Source organism: Lampris incognitus, chromosome 1, assembly GCF_029633865.1.
Source record: "Lampris incognitus isolate fLamInc1 chromosome 1, fLamInc1.hap2, whole genome shotgun sequence".
NCBI classification, from domain to species: domain Eukaryota; kingdom Metazoa; phylum Chordata; class Actinopteri; order Lampriformes; family Lampridae; genus Lampris; species Lampris incognitus.
This window is the reverse complement of record NC_079211.1, coordinates 73,491,636-73,513,871: the sequence shown is the minus strand read 5'-3', so window position 1 is coordinate 73,513,871 and position 22,236 is coordinate 73,491,636.

Here is a 22,236-nt window from a genome sequence, read left to right as displayed (position 1 = left end):
CAGTTTGGATGGATAGACTCAGTCAGTTTGGATGAATAGACTCAGTCAGTTTGGATGGATAGATGAGATGGATGGATGCATAGACTCAGTCAGTTTGGATGGATAGACTCAGTCAGTTTGGATGGATAGACTCAGTCAGTTTGGATGGATAGACTCAGTCGGTTTGGATGGATAGACTCAGTCAGTTTGGATGGATAGATGAGACGGATGGATGGATAGACTCAGTCAGTTTGGATGGATAGACTCAGTCAGTTTGGATGGATAGATGAGACGGATGGATGGATAGACTCAGTCAGTTTGGATGGATAGACTCAGTCAGTTTGGATGGATAGACTCAGTCAGTTTGGATGGATAGACTCAGTCAGTTTGGATGGATAGACTCAGTCAGTTTGGATGGATAGACTCAGTCAGTTTGGATGGAGGGACTCAGTCAGTTTGGATGGACAGACTCAGTCAGTATGGATGGATAAACTCAGTCAGTTTGGATGGATAGACTCAGTCAGTTTGGATGAATAGACTCAGTCAGTTTGGATGGATAGATGAGATGGATGGATGCATAGACTCAGTCAGTTTGGATGGATAGACTCAGTCAGTTTGGATGGATAGACTCAGTCAGTTTGGATGGATAGACTCAGTCAGTTTGGATGGATAGATGAGACGGATGGATGGATAGACTCAGTCAGTTTGGATGGATAGACTCAGTCAGTTTGGATGGATAGACTCAGTCAGTTTGGATGGAGGGACTCAGTCAGTTTGGATGGACAGACTCAGTCAGTATGGATGGATAAACTCAGTCAGTTTGGATGGATAGACTCAGTCAGTTTGGATGGATAGACTCAGTCAGCTTGGATGGATAGACTCAGTCAGTTTGGATGGATAGACTCAGTCGGTTTGGATGGATAGACTCAGTCAGCTTGGATGGATAGATGAGACGGATGGATGGATAGACTCAGTCAGTTTGGATGGATAGACTCAGTCAGTTTGGATGGATAGACTCAGTCAGTTTGGATGGAGGGACTCAGTCAGTTTGGATGGACAGACTCAGTCAGTATGGATGGATAAACTCAGTCAGTTTGGATGGATAGACTCAGTCAGTTTGGATGGATAGACTCAGTGAGTTTGGATGGATAGACTCAGTCAGTTTGGATGGATTGACTCAGTCGGTTTGGATGGATAGACTCAGTCAGTTTGGATGGATAGATGAGACGGATGGATGGATAGACTCAGTCAGTTTGGATGGACAGACTCAGTCAGTTTGGATGGACAGACTCAGTCAGTTTGGATGGATAGACTCAGTCAGTTTGGATGGATAGATGAGACGGATGGATGGATAGACTCAGTCAGTTTGGATGGATAGACTCAGTCAGTTTGGATGGATAGACTCAGTCAGTTTGGATGGATAGACTCAGTCAGTTTGGATGGATAGATGAGACGGATGGATGGATAGACTCAGTCAGTTTGGATGGATAGACTCAGTCAGTTTGGATGGATAGACTCAGTCAGTTTGGATGAATAGACTCAGTCAGTTTGGATGGATAGATGAGACGGATGGATGGATAGACTCAGTCAGTTTGGATGGATAGACTCAGTCAGTTTGGATGGATAGACTCAGTCAGTTTGGATGGATAGACTCAGTCGGTTTGGATGGATAGACTCAGTCAGTTTGGATGGATAGATGAGACGGATGGATGGATAGACTCAGTCAGTTTGGATGGATAGACTCAGTCAGTTTGGATGGATAGATGAGACGGATGGATGGATAGACTCAGTCAGTTTGGATGGATAGACTCAGTCAGTTTCGATGGATAGACTCAGTCAGTTTGGATGGATAGACTCAGTCAGTTTGGATGGATAGACTCAGTCAGTTTGGATGGATAGATGAGACGGATGGATGGATAGACTCAGTCAGTTTGGATGGATAGACTCAGTCAGTTTGGATGGATAGATGAGACGGATGGATGGATAGACTCAGTCAGTTTGGATGGATAGACTCAGTCAGTTTCGATGGATAGACTCAGTCAGTTTGGATGGATAGACTCAGTCAGTTTGGATGGACAGACTCAGTCAGTTTGGATGGATAGACTCAGTCAGTTTGGATGGATAGACTCAGTCAGTTTGGATGGATAGATGAGACGGATGGATGGATAAACTCAGTCAGTTTGGATGGATAGACTCAGTCAGTTTGGATGGATAGATGAGACGGATGGATGGATAGACTCAGTCAGTTTGGATGGATAGACTCAGTCAGTTTGGATGGATAGACTCAGTCAGTTTGGATGGATAGACTCAGTCAGTTTGGATGGAGGGACTCAGTCAGTTTGGATGGACAGACTCAGTCAGTATGGATGGATAAACTCAGTCAGTTTGGATGGATAGACTCAGTCAGTTTGGATGGATAGACTCAGTCAGTTTGGATGGATAGACTTAGTCAGTTTGGATGAATAGACTCAGTCAGTTTGGATGGATAGATGAGATGGATGGATGCATAGACTCAGTCAGTTTGGATGGATAGACTCAGTCAGTTTGGATGGATAGACTCAGTCAGTTTGGATGGATAGACTCAGTCGGTTTGGATGGATAGACTCAGTCAGTTTGGATGGATAGATGAGACGGATGGATGGATAGACTCAGTCAGTTTGGATGGATAGACTCAGTCAGTTTGGATGGATAGATGAGACGGATGGATGGATAGACTCAGTCAGTTTGGATGGATAGACTCAGTCAGTTTCGATGGATAGACTCAGTCAGTTTGGATGGATAGACTCAGCCAGTTTGGATGGATAGACTCTGTCAGTTTGGATGGATAGACTCAGTCAGTTTGGATGGATAGATGAGACGGATGGATGGATAGACTCAGTCAGTTTGGAGGGATAGACTCAGTCAGTTTGGATGGATAGACTCAGTCAGTTTGGATGAATAGACTCAGTCAGTTTGGATGGATAGATGAGATGGATGGATGCATAGACTCAGTCGGTTTGGATGGATAGACTCAGTCAGTTTGGATGGATAGACTCAGTCAGTTTGGATGGATAGACTCAGTCAGTTTGGATGGATAGATGAGACGGATGGATGGATAGACTCAGTCAGTTTGGATGGATAGACTCAGTCAGTTTGGATGGATAGATGAGACGGATGGATGGATAGACTCAGTCAGTTTGGATAGATAGACTCAGTCAGTTTCGATGGATAGACTCAGTCAGTTTGGATGGATAGACTCAGTCAGTTTGGATGGACAGACTCAGTCAGTTTGGATGGATAGACTCAGTCAGTTTGGATGGATAGATGAGACGGATGGATGGATAGACTCAGTCAGTTTGGATGGATAGACTCAGTCAGTTTTTGATGGATAGACTCAGTCAGTTTGGATGGAGGGACCAAGTCAGTTTGGATGGACAGACTCAGTCAGTATGGATGGATAAACTCAGTCAGTTTGGATGGATAGACTCAGTCAGTTTGGATGGATAGACTCAGTCAGTTTGGATGGATAGACTCAGTCAGTTTGGATGGATTGACTCAGTCGGTTTGGATGGATAGACTCAGTCAGTTTGGATGGATAGATGAGACGGATGGATGGATAGACTCAGTCAGTTTGGATGGACAGACTCAGTCAGTTTGGATGGACAGACTCAGTCAGTTTGGATGGATAGACTCAGTCAGTTTGGATGGATAGATGAGACGGATGGATGGATAGACTCAGTCAGTTTGGATGGATAGACTCAGTCAGTTTGGATGGATAGACTCAGTCAGTTTGGATGGATAGACTCAGTCAGTTTGGATGGATAGATGAGACGGATGGATGGATAGACTCAGTCAGTTTGGATGGATAGACTCAGTCAGTTTGGATGGATAGACTCAGTCAGTTTGGATGAATAGACTCAGTCAGTTTGGATGGATAGATGAGATGGATGGATGCATAGACTCAGTCAGTTTGGATGGATAGACTCAGTCAGTTTCGATGGATAGACTCAGTCAGTTTGGATGGATAGACTCAGTCAGTTTGGATGGACAGACTCAGTCAGTTTGGATGGATAGACTCAGTCAGTTTGGATGGATAGATGAGACGGATGGATGGATAGACTCAGTCAGTTTGGATGGATAGACTCAGTCAGTTTGGATGGATAGACTCAGTCAGTTTGGATGGAGGGACTCAGTCAGTTTGGATGGACAGACTCAGTCAGTATGGATGGATAAACTCAGTCAGTTTGGATGGTTAGACTCAGTCAGTTTGGATGGATAGACTCAGTCAGCTTGGATGGATAGACTCAGTCAGTTTGGATGGATAGACTCAGTCGGTTTGGATGGATAGACTCAGTCAGCTTGGATGGATAGATGAGACGGATGGATGGATAGACTCAGTCAGTTTGGATAGATAGACTCAGTCAGTTTCGATGGATAGACTCAGTCAGTTTGGATGGATAGACTCAGTCAGTTTGGATGGACAGACTCAGTCAGTTTGGATGGATAGACTCAGTCAGTTTGGATGGATAGATGAGACGGATGGATGGATAGACTCAGTCAGTTTGGATGGACAGACTCAGTCAGTTTGGATGGATAGACTCAGTCAGTTTGGATGGATAGATGAGACGGATGGATGGATAGACTCAGTCAGTTTGGATGGATAGACTCAGTCAGTTTGGATGGATAGACTCAGTCAGTATGGATGGATAAACTCAGTCAGTTTGTATGGATAGACTCAGTCAGTTTGGATGGATAGACTCAGTCAGTTTGGATGGATAGACTCAGTCAGTTTGGATGGATTGACTCAGTCGGTTTGGATGGATAGACTCAGTCAGTTTGGATGGATAGATGAGACGGATGGATGGATAGACTCAGTCAGTTTGGATGGACAGACTCAGTCAGTTTGGATGGACAGACTCAGTCAGTTTGGATGGATAGACTCAGTCAGTTTGGATGGATAGATGAGACGGATGGATGGATAGACTCAGTCAGTTTGGATGGATAGACTCAGTCAGTTTGGATGGATAGACTCAGTCAGTTTGGATGGATAGACTCAGTCAGTTTGGATGGATAGATGAGACGGATGGATGGATAGACTCAGTCAGTTTGGATGGATAGACTCAGTCAGTTTGGATGGATAGACTCAGTCAGTTTGGATGAATAGACTCAGTCAGTTTGGATGGATAGATGAGATGGATGGATGCATAGACTCAGTCAGTTTGGATGGATAGACTCAGTCAGTTTGGATGGATAGACTCAGTCAGTTTGGATGGATAGACTCAGTCGGTTTGGATGGATAGACTCAGTCAGTTTGGATGGATAGATGAGACGGATGGATGGATAGACTCAGTCAGTTTGGATGGATAGACTCAGTCAGTTTGGATGGATAGATGAGACGGATGGATGGATAGACTCAGTCAGTTTGGATGGATAGACTCAGTCAGTTTCGATGGATAGACTCAGTCAGTTTGGATGGATAGACTCAGTCAGTTTGGATGGACAGACTCAGTCAGTTTGGATGGATAGACTCAGTCAGTTTGGATGGATAGATGAGACGGATGGATGGATAGACTCAGTCAGTTTGGATGGATAGACTCAGTCAGTTTGGATGGATAGACTCAGTCAGTTTGGATGGAGGGACTCAGTCAGTTTGGATGGACAGACTCAGTCAGTATGGATGGATAAACTCAGTCAGTTTGTATTGGATAGACTCAGTTAGTTTGGATGGATAGACTCAGTCAGCTTGGATGGATAGACTCAGTCAGTTTGGATGGATAGACTCAGTCGGTTTGGATGGATAGACTCAGTCAGCTTGGATGGATAGATGAGACGGATGGATGGATAGACTCAGTCAGTTTGGATGAATAGACTCAGTCAGTTTGGATGGATAGATGAGACGGATGGATGGATAGACTCAGTCAGTTTGGATGGATAGACTCAGTCAGTTTGGATGGATAGACTCAGTCAGTTTGGATGGATAGATGAGACGGATGGATGGATAGACTCAGTCAGTTTGGATGGATAGACTCAGTCAGTTTGGATGGATAGACTCAGTCAGTTTGGATGGAGGGACTCAGTCAGTTTGGATGGACAGACTCAGTCAGTATGGATGGATAAACTCAGTCAGTTTGGATGGTTAGACTCAGTCAGTTTGGATGGATAGACTCAGTCAGCTTGGATGGATAGACTCAGTCAGTTTGGATGGATAGACTCAGTCGGTTTGGATGGATAGACTCAGTCAGCTTGGATGGATAGATGAGACGGATGGATGGATAGACTCAGTCAGTTTGGATAGATAGACTCAGTCAGTTTCGATGGATAGACTCAGTCAGTTTGGATGGATAGACTCAGTCAGTTTGGATGGACAGACTCAGTCAGTTTGGATGGATAGACTCAGTCAGTTTGGATGGATAGATGAGACGGATGGATGGATAGACTCAGTCAGTTTGGATGGACAGACTCAGTCAGTTTGGATGGATAGACTCAGTAAGTTTGGATGGATAGATGAGACGGATGGATGGATAGACTCAGTCAGTTTGGATGGATAGACTCAGTCAGTTTGGATGGATAGACTCAGTCAGTATGGATGGATAAACTCAGTCAGTTTGTATGGATAGACTCAGTCAGTTTGGATGGATAGACTCAGTCAGTTTGGATGGATAGACTCAGTCAGTTTGGATGGATTGACTCAGTCGGTTTGGATGGATAGACTCAGTCAGTTTGGATGGATAGATGAGACGGATGGATGGATAGACTCAGTCAGTTTGGATGGACAGACTCAGTCAGTTTGGATGGACAGACTCAGTCAGTTTGGATGGATAGACTCAGTCAGTTTGGATGGATAGATGAGACGGATGGATAGACTCAGTCAGTTTGGATGGATAGACTCAGTCAGTTTGGATGGATAGACTCAGTCAGTTTGGATGGATAGACTCAGTCAGTTTGGATGGATAGATGAGACGGATGGATGGATAGACTCAGTCAGTTTGGATGGATAGACTCAGTCAGTTTGGATGGATAGACTCAGTCAGTTTGGATGAATAGACTCAGTCAGTTTGGATGGATAGATGAGATGGATGGATGCATAGACTCAGTCAGTTTGGATGGATAGACTCAGTCAGTTTGGATGGATAGATGAGACGGATGGATGGATAGACTCAGTCAGTTTGGATGGATAGACTCAGTCAGTTTCGATGGATAGACTCAGTCAGTTTGGATGGATAGACTCAGTCAGTTTGGATGGACAGACTCAGTCAGTTTGGATGGATAGACTCAGTCAGTTTGGATGGATAGATGAGACGGATGGATGGATAGACTCAGTCAGTTTGGATGGATAGACTCAGTCAGTTTGGATGGATAGACTCAGTCAGTTTGGATGGAGGGACTCAGTCAGTTTGGATGGACAGACTCAGTCAGTATGGATGGATAAACTCAGTCAGTTTGTATTGGATAGACTCAGTTAGTTTGGATGGATAGACTCAGTCAGCTTGGATGGATAGACTCAGTCAGTTTGGATGGATAGACTCAGTCGGTTTGGATGGATAGACTCAGTCAGCTTGGATGGATAGATGAGACGGATGGATGGATAGACTCAGTCAGTTTGGATGAATAGACTCAGTCAGTTTGGATGGATAGATGAGACGGATGGATGGATAGACTCAGTCAGTTTGGATGGATAGACTCAGTCAGTTTGGATGGATAGACTCAGTCAGTTTGGATGGATAGATGAGACGGATGGATGGATAGACTCAGTCAGTTTGGATGGATAGACTCAGTCAGTTTGGATGGATAGACTCAGTCAGTTTGGATGGAGGGACTCAGTCAGTTTGGATGGACAGACTCAGTCAGTATGGATGGATAAACTCAGTCAGTTTGGATGGTTAGACTCAGTCAGTTTGGATGGATAGACTCAGTCAGTTTGGATGGATAGACTCAGTCAGTTTGGATGGATAGACTCAGTCGGTTTGGATGGATAGACTCAGTCAGCTTGGATGGATAGATGAGACGGATGGATGGATAGACTCAGTCAGTTTGGATAGATAGACTCAGTCAGTTTCGATGGATAGACTCAGTCAGTTTGGATGGATAGACTCAGTCAGTTTGGATGGACAGACTCAGTCAGTTTGGATGGATAGACTCAGTCAGTTTGGATGGATAGATGAGACGGATGGATGGATAGACTCAGTCAGTTTGGATGGACAGACTCAGTCAGTTTGGATGGATAGACTCAGTAAGTTTGGATGGATAGATGAGACGGATGGATGGATAGACTCAGTCAGTTTGGATGGATAGACTCAGTCAGTTTGGATGGATAGACTCAGTCAGTATGGATGGATAAACTCAGTCAGTTTGTATGGATAGACTCAGTCAGTTTGGATGGATAGACTCAGTCAGTTTGGATGGATAGACTCAGTCAGTTTGGATGGATTGACTCAGTCGGTTTGGATGGATAGACTCAGTCAGTTTGGATGGATAGATGAGACGGATGGATGGATAGACTCAGTCAGTTTGGATGGACAGACTCAGTCAGTTTGGATGGACAGACTCAGTCAGTTTGGATGGATAGACTCAGTCAGTTTGGATGGATAGATGAGACGGATGGATAGACTCAGTCAGTTTGGATGGATAGACTCAGTCAGTTTGGATGGATAGACTCAGTCAGTTTGGATGGATAGACTCAGTCAGTTTGGATGGATAGATGAGACGGATGGATGGATAGACTCAGTCAGTTTGGATGGATAGACTCAGTCAGTTTGGATGGATAGACTCAGTCAGTTTGGATGAATAGACTCAGTCAGTTTGGATGGATAGATGAGATGGATGGATGCATAGACTCAGTCAGTTTGGATGGATAGACTCAGTCAGCTTGGATGGATAGACTCAGTCAGTTTGGATGGATAGACTCAGTCGGTTTGGATGGATAGACTCAGTCAGTTTGGATGGATAGATGAGACGGATGGATGGATAGACTCAGTCAGTTTGGATGGATAGACTCAGTCAGTTTGGATGGATAGATGAGACGGATGGATGGATAGACTCAGTCAGTTTGGATGGATAGACTCAGTCAGTTTCGATGGATAGACTCAGTCAGTTTGGATGGATAGACTCAGTCAGTTTGGATGGACAGACTCAGTCAGTTTGGATGGATAGACTCAGTCAGTTTGGATGGATAGACTCAGTCAGTTTGGATGGATAGACTCAGTCAGTTTGGATGGATAGACTCAGTCAGTTTGGATGGATAGACTCAGTCAGTTTGGATGGATAGACTCAGTCAGTTTGGATGGATAGACTCAGTCAGTTTGGATGGATAGACTCAGTCAGTTTGGATGGAGGGACTCAGTCAGTTTGGATGGACAGACTCAGTCAGTATGGATGGATAAACTCAGTCAGTTTGGATGGACAGACTCAGTCAGTTTGGATGGATAGACTCAGTCAGTTTGGATGGATAGACTCAGTCAGTTTGGATGGATAGATGAGACGGATGGATGGATAGACTCAGTCAGTTTGGATGGATAGACTCAGTCAGTTTGGATGGATAGACTCAGTCAGTTTGGATGGATAGACTCAGTCAGTTTGGATGGACAGACTCAGTCAGTTTGGATGGATAGACTCAGTCAGTTTGGATGGATAGACTCAGTCAGTTTGGATGGATAGACTCAGTCAGTTTGGATGGATAGACTCAGTCAGTTTGGATGGATAGACTCAGTCAGTTTGGATGGAGGGACTCAGTCAGTTTGGATGGACAGACTCAGTCAGTATGGATGGATAAACTCAGTCAGTTTGGATGGATAGATTCAGTCAGTTTGGATGAATAGACTCAGTCAGTTTGGATGGATAGATGAGATGGATGGATGCATAGACTCAGTCAGTTTGGATGGATAGACTCAGTCAGTTTGGATGGATAGACTCAGTCAGTTTGGATGGATAGACTCAGTCAGTTTGGATGTATAGATGAGACGGATGGATGGATAGACTCAGTCAGTTTGGATGGATAGACTCAGTCAGTTTGGATGGATAGATGAGACGGATGGATGGATAGACTCAGTCAGTTTGGATGGATAGACTCAGTCAGTTTCGATGGATAGACTCAGTCAGTTTGGATGGATAGACTCAGTCAGTTTGGATGGACAGACTCAGTCAGTTTGGATGGATAGACTCAGTCAGTTTGGATGGATAGATGAGACGGATGGATGGATAGACTCAGTCAGTTTGGATGGATAGACTCAGTCAGTTTGGATGGATAGACTCAGTCAGTTTGGATGGAGGGACTCAGTCAGTTTGGATGGACAGACTCAGTCAGTATGGATGGATAAACTCAGTCAGTTTGGATGGATAGACTCAGTCAGTTTGGATGGATAGACTCAGTCAGCTTGGATGGATAGACTCAGTCAGTTTGGATGGATAGACTCAGTCGGTTTGGATGGATAGACTCAGTCAGCTTGGATGGATAGATGAGACGGATGGATGGATAGACTCAGTCAGTTTGGATGGATAGACTCAGTCAGTTTGGATGGATAGACTCAGTCAGTTTGGATGGAGGGACTCAGTCAGTTTGGATGGACAGACTCAGTCAGTATGGATGGATAAACTCAGTCAGTTTGGATGGATAGACTCAGTCAGTTTGGATGGATAGACTCAGTCAGTTTGGATGGATAGACTCAGTCAGTTTGGATGGATTGACTCAGTCGGTTTGGATGGATAGACTCAGTCAGTTTGGATGGATAGATGAGACGGATGGATGGATAGACTCAGTCAGTTTGGATGGACAGACTCAGTCAGTTTGGATGGACAGACTCAGTCAGTTTGGATGGATAGACTCAGTCAGTTTGGATGGATAGATGAGACGGATGGATGGATAGACTCAGTCAGTTTGGATGGATAGACTCAGTCAGTTTGGATGGATAGACTCAGTCAGTTTGGATGGATAGACTCAGTCAGTTTGGATGGATAGATGAGACGGATGGATGGATAGACTCAGTCAGTTTGGATGGATAGACTCAGTCAGTTTGGATGGATAGACTCAGTCAGTTTGGATGGATAGACTCAGTCAGTTTGGATGGATAGACTCAGTCAGTTTGGATGAATAGACTCAGTCAGTTTGGATGGATAGATGAGATGGATGGATGCATAGACTCAGTCAGTTTGGATGGATAGACTCAGTCAGTTTGGATGGATAGACTCAGTCAGTTTGGATGGATAGACTCAGTCGGTTTGGATGGATAGATGAGACGGATGGATGGATAGACTCAGTCAGTTTGGATGGATAGACTCAGTCAGTTTGGATGGATAGACTCAGTCAGTTTGGATGGATAGACTCAGTAAGTTTGGATGGATAGATGAGACGGATGGATGGATAGACTCAGTCAGTTTGGATGGATAGACTCAGTCAGTTTGGATGGATAGACTCAGTCAGTTTGGATGGATAGACTCAGTCAGTTTGGATGGATAGATGAGACGGATGGATGGATAAACTCAGTCAGATTGGATGGATAGACTCAGTCAGTTTGGATGGATAGATGAGACGGGTGGATGGATAAACTCAGTCAGTTTGGATGGATAGACTCAGTCAGTTTGGATGGATAGATGAGACGGATGGATGGATAGACTCAGTCAGTTTGGATGGATAGACTCAGTCAGTTTGGATGGATAGACTCAGTCAGTTTGGATGGATAGACTAAGTCAGTTTGGATGGAGGGACTCAGTCAGTTTGGATGGACAGACTCAGTCAGTATGGATGGATAAACTCAGTCAGTTTGGATGGATAGACTCAGTCAGTTTGGATGGATAGACTCAGTCAGTTTGGATGGATAGACTCAGTCAGTTTGGATGAATAGACTCAGTCAGTTTGGATGGATAGATGAGATGGATGGATGCATAGACTCAGTCAGTTTGGATGGATAGACTCAGTCAGTTTGGATGGATAGACTCAGTCAGTTTGGATGGATAGACTCAGTCGGTTTGGATGGATAGACTCAGTCAGTTTGGATGGATAGATGAGACGGATGGATGGATAGACTCAGTCAGTTTGGATGGATAGACTCAGTCAGTTTGGATGGATAGATGAGACGGATGGATGGATAGACTCAGTCAGTTTGGATGGATAGACTCAGTCAGTTTGGATGGATAGATGAGACGGATGGATGGATAGACTCAGTCAGTTTGGATGGATAGACTCAGTCAGTTTCGATGGATAGACTCAGTCAGTTTGGATGGATAGACTCAGTCAGTTTGGATGGACAGACTCAGTCAGTTTGGATGGATAGACTCAGTCAGTTTGGATGGATAGACTCAGTCAGTTTGGATGGATTGACTCAGTCGGTTTGGATGGATAGACTCAGTCAGTTTGGATGGATAGATGAGACGGATGGATGGATAGACTCAGTCAGTTTGGATGGACAGACTCAGTCAGTTTGGATGGACAGACTCAGTCAGTTTGGATGGATAGACTCAGTCAGTTTGGATGGATAGATGAGACGGATGGATGGATAGACTCAGTCAGTTTGGATGGATAGACTCAGTCAGTTTGGATGGATAGACTCAGTCAGTTTGGATGGATAGACTCAGTCAGTTTGGATGGATAGATGAGACGGATGGATGGATAGACTCAGTCAGTTTGGATGGATAGACTCAGTCAGTTTGGATGGATAGACTCAGTCAGTTTGGATGGATAGACTCAGTCAGTTTGGATGGATAGACTCAGTCAGTTTGGATGAATAGACTCAGTCAGTTTGGATGGATAGATGAGATGGATGGATGCATAGACTCAGTCAGTTTGGATGGATAGACTCAGTCAGTTTGGATGGATAGACTCAGTCAGTTTGGATGGATAGACTCAGTCGGTTTGGATGGATAGATGAGACGGATGGATGGATAGACTCAGTCAGTTTGGATGGATAGACTCAGTCAGTTTGGATGGATAGACTCAGTCAGTTTGGATGGATAGACTCAGTAAGTTTGGATGGATAGATGAGACGGATGGATGGATAGACTCAGTCAGTTTGGATGGATAGACTCAGTCAGTTTGGATGGATAGACTCAGTCAGTTTGGATGGATAGACTCAGTCAGTTTGGATGGATAGATGAGACGGATGGATGGATAAACTCAGTCAGATTGGATGGATAGACTCAGTCAGTTTGGATGGATAGATGAGACGGGTGGATGGATAAACTCAGTCAGTTTGGATGGATAGACTCAGTCAGTTTGGATGGATAGATGAGACGGATGGATGGATAGACTCAGTCAGTTTGGATGGATAGACTCAGTCAGTTTGGATGGATAGACTCAGTCAGTTTGGATGGATAGACTAAGTCAGTTTGGATGGAGGGACTCAGTCAGTTTGGATGGACAGACTCAGTCAGTATGGATGGATAAACTCAGTCAGTTTGGATGGATAGACTCAGTCAGTTTGGATGGATAGACTCAGTCAGTTTGGATGGATAGACTCAGTCAGTTTGGATGAATAGACTCAGTCAGTTTGGATGGATAGATGAGATGGATGGATGCATAGACTCAGTCAGTTTGGATGGATAGACTCAGTCAGTTTGGATGGATAGACTCAGTCAGTTTGGATGGATAGACTCAGTCGGTTTGGATGGATAGACTCAGTCAGTTTGGATGGATAGATGAGACGGATGGATGGATAGACTCAGTCAGTTTGGATGGATAGACTCAGTCAGTTTGGATGGATAGATGAGACGGATGGATGGATAGACTCAGTCAGTTTGGATGGATAGACTCAGTCAGTTTGGATGGATAGATGAGACGGATGGATGGATAGACTCAGTCAGTTTGGATGGATAGACTCAGTCAGTTTCGATGGATAGACTCAGTCAGTTTGGATGGATAGACTCAGTCAGTTTGGATGGACAGACTCAGTCAGTTTGGATGGATAGACTCAGTCAGTTTGGATGGATAGACTCAGTCAGTTTGGATGGATAGATGAGACGGATGGATGGATAAACTCAGTCAGTTTGGATGGATAGACTCAGTCAGTTTGGATGGATAGATGAGACGGATGGATGGATAGACTCAGTCAGTTTGGATGGATAGACTCAGTCAGTTTGGATGGATAGACTCAGTCAGTTTGGATGGAGGGACTCAGTCAGTTTGGATGGACAGACTCAGTCAGTATGGATGGATAAACTCAGTCAGTTTGGATGGATAGACTCAGTCAGTTTGGATGGATAGACTCAGTCAGTTTGGATGGATAGACTCAGTCAGTTTGGATGAATAGACTCAGTCAGTTTGGATGGATAGATGAGATGGATGGATGCATAGACTCAGTCAGTTTGGATGGATAGACTCAGTCAGTTTGGATGGATAGACTCAGTCAGTTTGGATGGATAGACTCAGTCGGTTTGGATGGATAGACTCAGTCAGTTTGGATGGATAGATGAGACGGATGGATGGATAGACTCAGTCAGTTTGGATGGATAGACTCAGTCAGTTTGGATGGATAGATGAGACGGATGTATGGATAGACTCAGTCAGTTTGGATGGATAGACTCAGTCAGTTTGGATGGATAGACTCAGTCAGTTTGGATGGATAGACTCAGTCAGTTTGGATGGATAGACTCAGTCAGTTTGGATGGATAGACTCAGTCAGTTTGGATGGAGGGACTCAGTCAGTTTGGATGGACAGACTCAGTCAGTATGGATGGATAAACTCAGTCAGTTTGGATGGATAGACTCAGTCAGTTTGGATGAATAGACTCAGTCAGTTTGGATGGATAGATGAGATGGATGGATGCATAGACTCAGTCAGTTTGGATGGATAGACTCAGTCAGTTTGGATGGATAGACTCAGTCAGTTTGGATGGATAGATGAGACGGATGGATGGATAGACTCAGTCAGTTTGGATGGATAGACTCAGTCAGTTTGGATGGATAGATGAGACGGATGGATGGATAGACTCAGTCAGTTTGGATGGATAGACTCAGTCAGTTTGGATGGATAGATGAGACGGATGGATGGATAGACTCAGTCAGTTTGGATGGATAGACTCAGTCAGTTTCGATGGATAGACTCAGTCAGTTTGGATGGATAGACTCAGTCAGTTTGGATGGACAGACTCAGTCAGTTTGGATGGATAGACTCAGTCAGTTTGGATGGATAGATGAGACGGATGGATGGATAGACTCAGTCAGTTTGGATGGATAGACTCAGTCAGTTTGGATGGATAGACTCAGTCAGTTTGGATGGAGGGACTCAGTCAGTTTGGATGGACAGACTCAGTCAGTATGGATGGATAAACTCAGTCAGTTTGGATGGATAGACTCAGTCAGTTTGGATGGATAGACTCAGTCAGCTTGGATGGATAGACTCAGTCAGTTTGGATGGATAGACTCAGTCGGTTTGGATGGATAGACTCAGTCAGCTTGGATGGATAGATGAGACGGATGGATGGATAGACTCAGTCAGTTTGGATGGATAGACTCAGTCAGTTTGGATGGATAGACTCAGTCAGTTTGGATGGAGGGACTCAGTCAGTTTGGATGGACAGACTCAGTCAGTATGGATGGATAAACTCAGTCAGTTTGGATGGATAGACTCAGTCAGTTTGGATGGATAGACTCAGTCAGTTTGGATGGATAGACTCAGTCAGTTTGGATGGATTGACTCAGTCGGTTTGGATGGATAGACTCAGTCAGTTTGGATGGATAGATGAGACGGATGGATGGATAGACTCAGTCAGTTTGGATGGACAGACTCAGTCAGTTTGGATGGACAGACTCAGTCAGTTTGGATGGATAGACTCAGTCAGTTTGGATGGATAGATGAGACGGATGGATGGATAGACTCAGTCAGTTTGGATGGATAGACTCAGTCAGTTTGGATGGATAGACTCAGTCAGTTTGGATGGATAGACTCAGTCAGTTTGGATGGATAGATGAGACGGATGGATGGATAGACTCAGTCAGTTTGGATGGATAGACTCAGTCAGTTTGGATGGATAGACTCAGTCAGTTTGGATGAATAGACTCAGTCAGTTTGGATGGATAGATGAGACGGATGGATGGATAGACTCAGTCAGTTTGGATGGATAGACTCAGTCAGTTTGGATGGATAGACTCAGTCAGTTTGGATGGATAGACTCAGTCGGTTTGGATGGATAGACTCAGTCAGTTTGGATGGATAGATGAGACGGATGGATGGATAGACTCAGTCAGTTTGGATGGATAGACTCAGTCAGTTTGGATGGATAGATGAGACGGATGGATGGATAGACTCAGTCAGTTTGGATGGATAGACTCAGTCAGTTTCGATGGATAGACTCAGTCAGTTTGGATGGATAGACTCAGTCAGTTTGGATGGATAGACTCAGTCAGTTTGGATGGATAGATGAGACGGATGGATGGATAGACTCAGTCAGTTTGGATGGATAGACTCAGTCAGTTTGGATGGATAGATGAGACGGATGGATGGATAGACTCAGTCAGTTTGGATGGATAGACTCAGTCAGTTTCGATGGATAGACTCAGTCAGTTTGGATGGATAGACTCAGTCAGTTTGGATGGACAGACTCAGTCAGTTTGGATGGATAGACTCAGTCAGTTTGGATGGATAGACTCAGTCAGTTTGGATGGATAGATGAGACGGATGGATGGATAAACTCAGTCAGTTTGGATGGATAGACTCAGTCAGTTTGGATGGATAGATGAGACGGATGGATGGATAGACTCAGTCAGTTTGGATGGATAGACTCAGTCAGTTTGGATGGATAGACTCAGTCAGTTTGGATGGATAGACTCAGTCAGTTTGGATGGAGGGACTCAGTCAGTTTGGATGGACAGACTCAGTCAGTATGGATGGATAAACTCAGTCAGTTTGGATGGATAGACTCAGTCAGTTTGGATGGATAGACTCAGTCAGTTTGGATGGATAGACTTAGTCAGTTTGGATGAATAGACTCAGTCAGTTTGGATGGATAGATGAGATGGATGGATGCATAGACTCAGTCAGTTTGGATGGATAGACTCAGTCAGTTTGGATGGATAGACTCAGTCAGTTTGGATGGATAGACTCAGTCGGTTTGGATGGATAGACTCAGTCAGTTTGGATGGATAGATGAGACGGATGGATGGATAGACTCAGTCAGTTTGGATGGATAGACTCAGTCAGTTTGGATGGATAGATGAGACGGATGGATGGATAGACTCAGTCAGTTTGGATGGATAGACTCAGTCAGTTTCGATGGATAGACTCAGTCAGTTTGGATGGATAGACTCAGCCAGTTTGGATGGATAGACTCTGTCAGTTTGGATGGATAGACTCAGTCAGTTTGGATGGATAGATGAGACGGATGGATGGATAGACTCAGTCAGTTTGGAGGGATAGACTCAGTCAGTTTGGATGGATAGACTCAGTCAGTTTGGATGAATAGACTCAGTCAGTTTGGATGGATAGATGAGATGGATGGATGCATAGACTCAGTCGGTTTGGATGGATAGACTCAGTCAGTTTGGATGGATAGACTCAGTCAGTTTGGATGGATAGACTCAGTCAGTTTGGATGGATAGATGAGACGGATGGATGGATAGACTCAGTCAGTTTGGATGGATAGACTCAGTCAGTTTGGATGGATAGATGAGACGGATGGATGGATAGACTCAGTCAGTTTGGATAGATAGACTCAGTCAGTTTCGATGGATAGACTCAGTCAGTTTGGATGGATAGACTCAGTCAGTTTGGATGGACAGACTCAGTCAGTTTGGATGGATAGACTCAGTCAGTTTGGATGGATAGATGAGACGGATGGATGGATAGACTCAGTCAGTTTGGATGGATAGACTCAGTCAGTTTTTGATGGATAGACTCAGTCAGTTTGGATGGAGGGACCAAGTCAGTTTGGATGGACAGACTCAGTCAGTATGGATGGATAAACTCAGTCAGTTTGGATGGATAGACTCAGTCAGTTTGGATGGATAGACTCAGTCAGTTTGGATGGATAGACTCAGTCAGTTTGGATGGATTGACTCAGTCGGTTTGGATGGATAGACTCAGTCAGTTTGGATGGATAGATGAGACGGATGGATGGATAGACTCAGTCAGTTTGGATGGACAGACTCAGTCAGTTTGGATGGACAGACTCAGTCAGTTTGGATGGATAGACTCAGTCAGTTTGGATGGATAGATGAGACGGATGGATGGATAGACTCAGTCAGTTTGGATGGATAGACTCAGTCAGTTTGGATGGATAGACTCAGTCAGTTTGGATGGATAGACTCAGTCAGTTTGGATGGATAGATGAGACGGATGGATGGATAGACTCAGTCAGTTTGGATGGATAGACTCAGTCAGTTTGGATGGATAGACTCAGTCAGTTTGGATGAATAGACTCAGTCAGTTTGGATGGATAGATGAGATGGATGGATGCATAGACTCAGTCAGTTTGGATGGATAGACTCAATCAGTTTCGATGGATAGACTCAGTCAGTTTGGATGGATAGACTCAGTCAGTTTGGATGGACAGACTCAGTCAGTTTGGATGGATAGACTCAGTCAGTTTGGATGGATAGATGAGACGGATGGATGGATAGACTCAGTCAGTTTGGATGGATAGACTCAGTCAGTTTGGATGGATAGACTCAGTCAGTTTGGATGGAGGGACTCAGTCAGTTTGGATGGACAGACTCAGTCAGTATGGATGGATAAACTCAGTCAGTTTGGATGGTTAGACTCAGTCAGTTTGGATGGATAGACTCAGTCAGCTTGGATGGATAGACTCAGTCAGTTTGGATGGATAGACTCAGTCGGTTTGGATGGATAGACTCAGTCAGCTTGGATGGATAGATGAGACGGATGGATGGATAGACTCAGTCAGTTTGGATAGATAGACTCAGTCAGTTTCGATGGATAGACTCAGTCAGTTTGGATGGATAGACTCAGTCAGTTTGGATGGACAGACTCAGTCAGTTTGGATGGATAGACTCAGTCAGTTTGGATGGATAGATGAGACGGATGGATGGATAGACTCAGTCAGTTTGGATGGACAGACTCAGTCAGTTTGGATGGATAGACTCAGTCAGTTTGGATGGATAGATGAGACGGATGGATGGATAGACTCAGTCAGTTTGGATGGATAGACTCAGTCAGTTTGGATGGATAGACTCAGTCAGTATGGATGGATAAACTCAGTCAGTTTGTATGGATAGACTCAGTCAGTTTGGATGGATAGACTCAGTCAGTTTGGATGGATAGACTCAGTCAGTTTGGATGGATTGACTCAGTCGGTTTGGATGGATAGACTCAGTCAGTTTGGATGGATAGATGAGACGGATGGATGGATAGACTCAGTCAGTTTGGATGGACAGACTCAGTCAGTTTGGATGGACAGACTCAGTCAGTTTGGATGGATAGACTCAGTCAGTTTGGATGGATAGATGAGACGGATGGATGGATAGACTCAGTCAGTTTGGATGGATAGACTCAGTCAGTTTGGATGGATAGACTCAGTCAGTTTGGATGGATAGACTCAGTCAGTTTGGATGGATAGATGAGACGGATGGATGGATAGACTCAGTCAGTTTGGATGGATAGACTCAGTCAGTTTGGATGGATAGACTCAGTCAGTTTGGATGAATAGACTCAGTCAGTTTGGATGGATAGATGAGATGGATGGATGCATAGACTCAGTCAGTTTGGATGGATAGACTCAGTCAGTTTGGATGGATAGACTCAGTCAGTTTGGATGGATAGACTCAGTCGGTTTGGATGGATAGACTCAGTCAGTTTGGATGGATAGATGAGACGGATGGATGGATAGACTCAGTCAGTTTGGATGGATAGACTCAGTCAGTTTGGATGGATAGATGAGACGGATGGATGGATAGACTCAGTCAGTTTGGATGGATAGACTCAGTCAGTTTCGATGGATAGACTCAGTCAGTTTGGATGGATAGACTCAGTCAGTTTGGATGGACAGACTCAGTCAGTTTGGATGGATAGACTCAGTCAGTTTGGATGGATAGATGAGACGGATGGATGGATAGACTCAGTCAGTTTGGATGGATAGACTCAGTCAGTTTGGATGGATAGACTCAGTCAGTTTGGATGGAGGGACTCAGTCAGTTTGGATGGACAGACTCAGTCAGTATGGATGGATAAACTCAGTCAGTTTGTATTGGATAGACTCAGTTAGTTTGGATGGATAGACTCAGTCAGCTTGGATGGATAGACTCAGTCAGTTTGGATGGATAGACTCAGTCGGTTTGGATGGATAGACTCAGTCAGCTTGGATGGATAGATGAGACGGATGGATGGATAGACTCAGTCAGTTTGGATGAATAGACTCAGTCAGTTTGGATGGATAGATGAGACGGATGGATGGATAGACTCAGTCAGTTTGGATGGATAGACTCAGTCAGTTTGGATGGATAGACTCAGTCAGTTTGGATGGATAGATGAGACGGATGGATGGATAGACTCAGTCAGTTTGGATGGATAGACTCAGTCAGTTTGGATGGATAGACTCAGTCAGTTTGGATGGAGGGACTCAGTCAGTTTGGATGGACAGACTCAGTCAGTATGGATGGATAAACTCAGTCAGTTTGGATGGTTAGACTCAGTCAGTTTGGATGGATAGACTCAGTCAGCTTGGATGGATAGACTCAGTCAGTTTGGATGGATAGACTCAGTCGGTTTGGATGGATAGACTCAGTCAGCTTGGATGGATAGATGAGACGGATGGATGGATAGACTCAGTCAGTTTGGATAGATAGACTCAGTCAGTTTCGATGGATAGACTCAGTCAGTTTGGATGGATAGACTCAGTCAGTTTGGATGGACAGACTCAGTCAGTTTGGATGGATAGACTCAGTCAGTTTGGATGGATAGATGAGACGGATGGATGGATAGACTCAGTCAGTTTGGATGGACAGACTCAGTCAGTTTGGATGGATAGACTCAGTAAGTTTGGATGGATAGATGAGACGGATGGATGGATAGACTCAGTCAGTTTGGATGGATAGACTCAGTCAGTTTGGATGGATAGACTCAGTCAGTATGGATGGATAAACTCAGTCAGTTTGTATGGATAGACTCAGTCAGTTTGGATGGATAGACTCAGTCAGTTTGGATGGATAGACTCAGTCAGTTTGGATGGATAGACTCAGTCAGTTTGGATGGATAGATGAGACGGATGGATAGACTCAGTCAGTTTGGATGGATAGACTCAGTCAGTTTGGATGGATAGACTCAGTCAGTTTGGATGGATAGACTCAGTCAGTTTGGATGGATAGATGAGACGGATGGATGGATAGACTCAGTCAGTTTGGATGGATAGACTCAGTCAGTTTGGATGGATAGACTCAGTCAGTTTGGATGAATAGACTCAGTCAGTTTGGATGGATAGATGAGATGGATGGATGCATAGACTCAGTCAGTTTGGATGGATAGACTCAGTCAGTTTGGATGGATAGACTCAGTCAGTTTGGATGGATAGACTCAGTCGGTTTGGATGGATAGACTCAGTCAGTTTGGATGGATAGATGAGACGGATGGATGGATAGACTCAGTCAGTTTGGATGGATAGACTCAGTCAGTTTGGATGGATAGATGAGACGGATGGATGGATAGACTCAGTCAGTTTGGATGGATAGACTCAGTCAGTTTCGATGGATAGACTCAGTCAGTTTGGATGGATAGACTCAGTCAGTTTGGATGGACAGACTCAGTCAGTTTGGATGGATAGACTCAGTCAGTTTGGATGGATAGATGAGACGGATGGATGGATAGACTCAGTCAGTTTGGATGGATAGACTCAGTCAGTTTGGATGGATAGACTCAGTCAGTTTGGATGGAGGGACTCAGTCAGTTTGGATGGACAGACTCAGTCAGTATGGATGGATAAACTCTGTCAGTTTGGATGGATAGACTCAGTCAGTTTGGATGGATAGACTCAGTCAGCTTGGATGGATAGACTCAGTCAGTTTGGATGGATAGACTCAGTCGGTTTGGATGGATAGACTCAGTCAGCTTGGATGGATAGATGAGACGGATGGATGGATAGACTCAGTCAGTTTGGATGAATAGACTCAGTCAGTTTGGATGGATAGATGAGACGGATGGATGGATAGACTCAGTCAGTTTGGATGGATAGACTCAGTCAGTTTGGATGGATAGACTCAGTCAGTTTGGATGGATAGACTCAGTCAGTTTGGATGGAGGGACTCAGTCAGTTTGGATGGACAGACTCAGTCAGTATGGATGGATAAACTCAGTCAGTTTGGATGGATAGACTCAGTCAGTTTGGATGGATAGACTCAGTCAGCTTGGA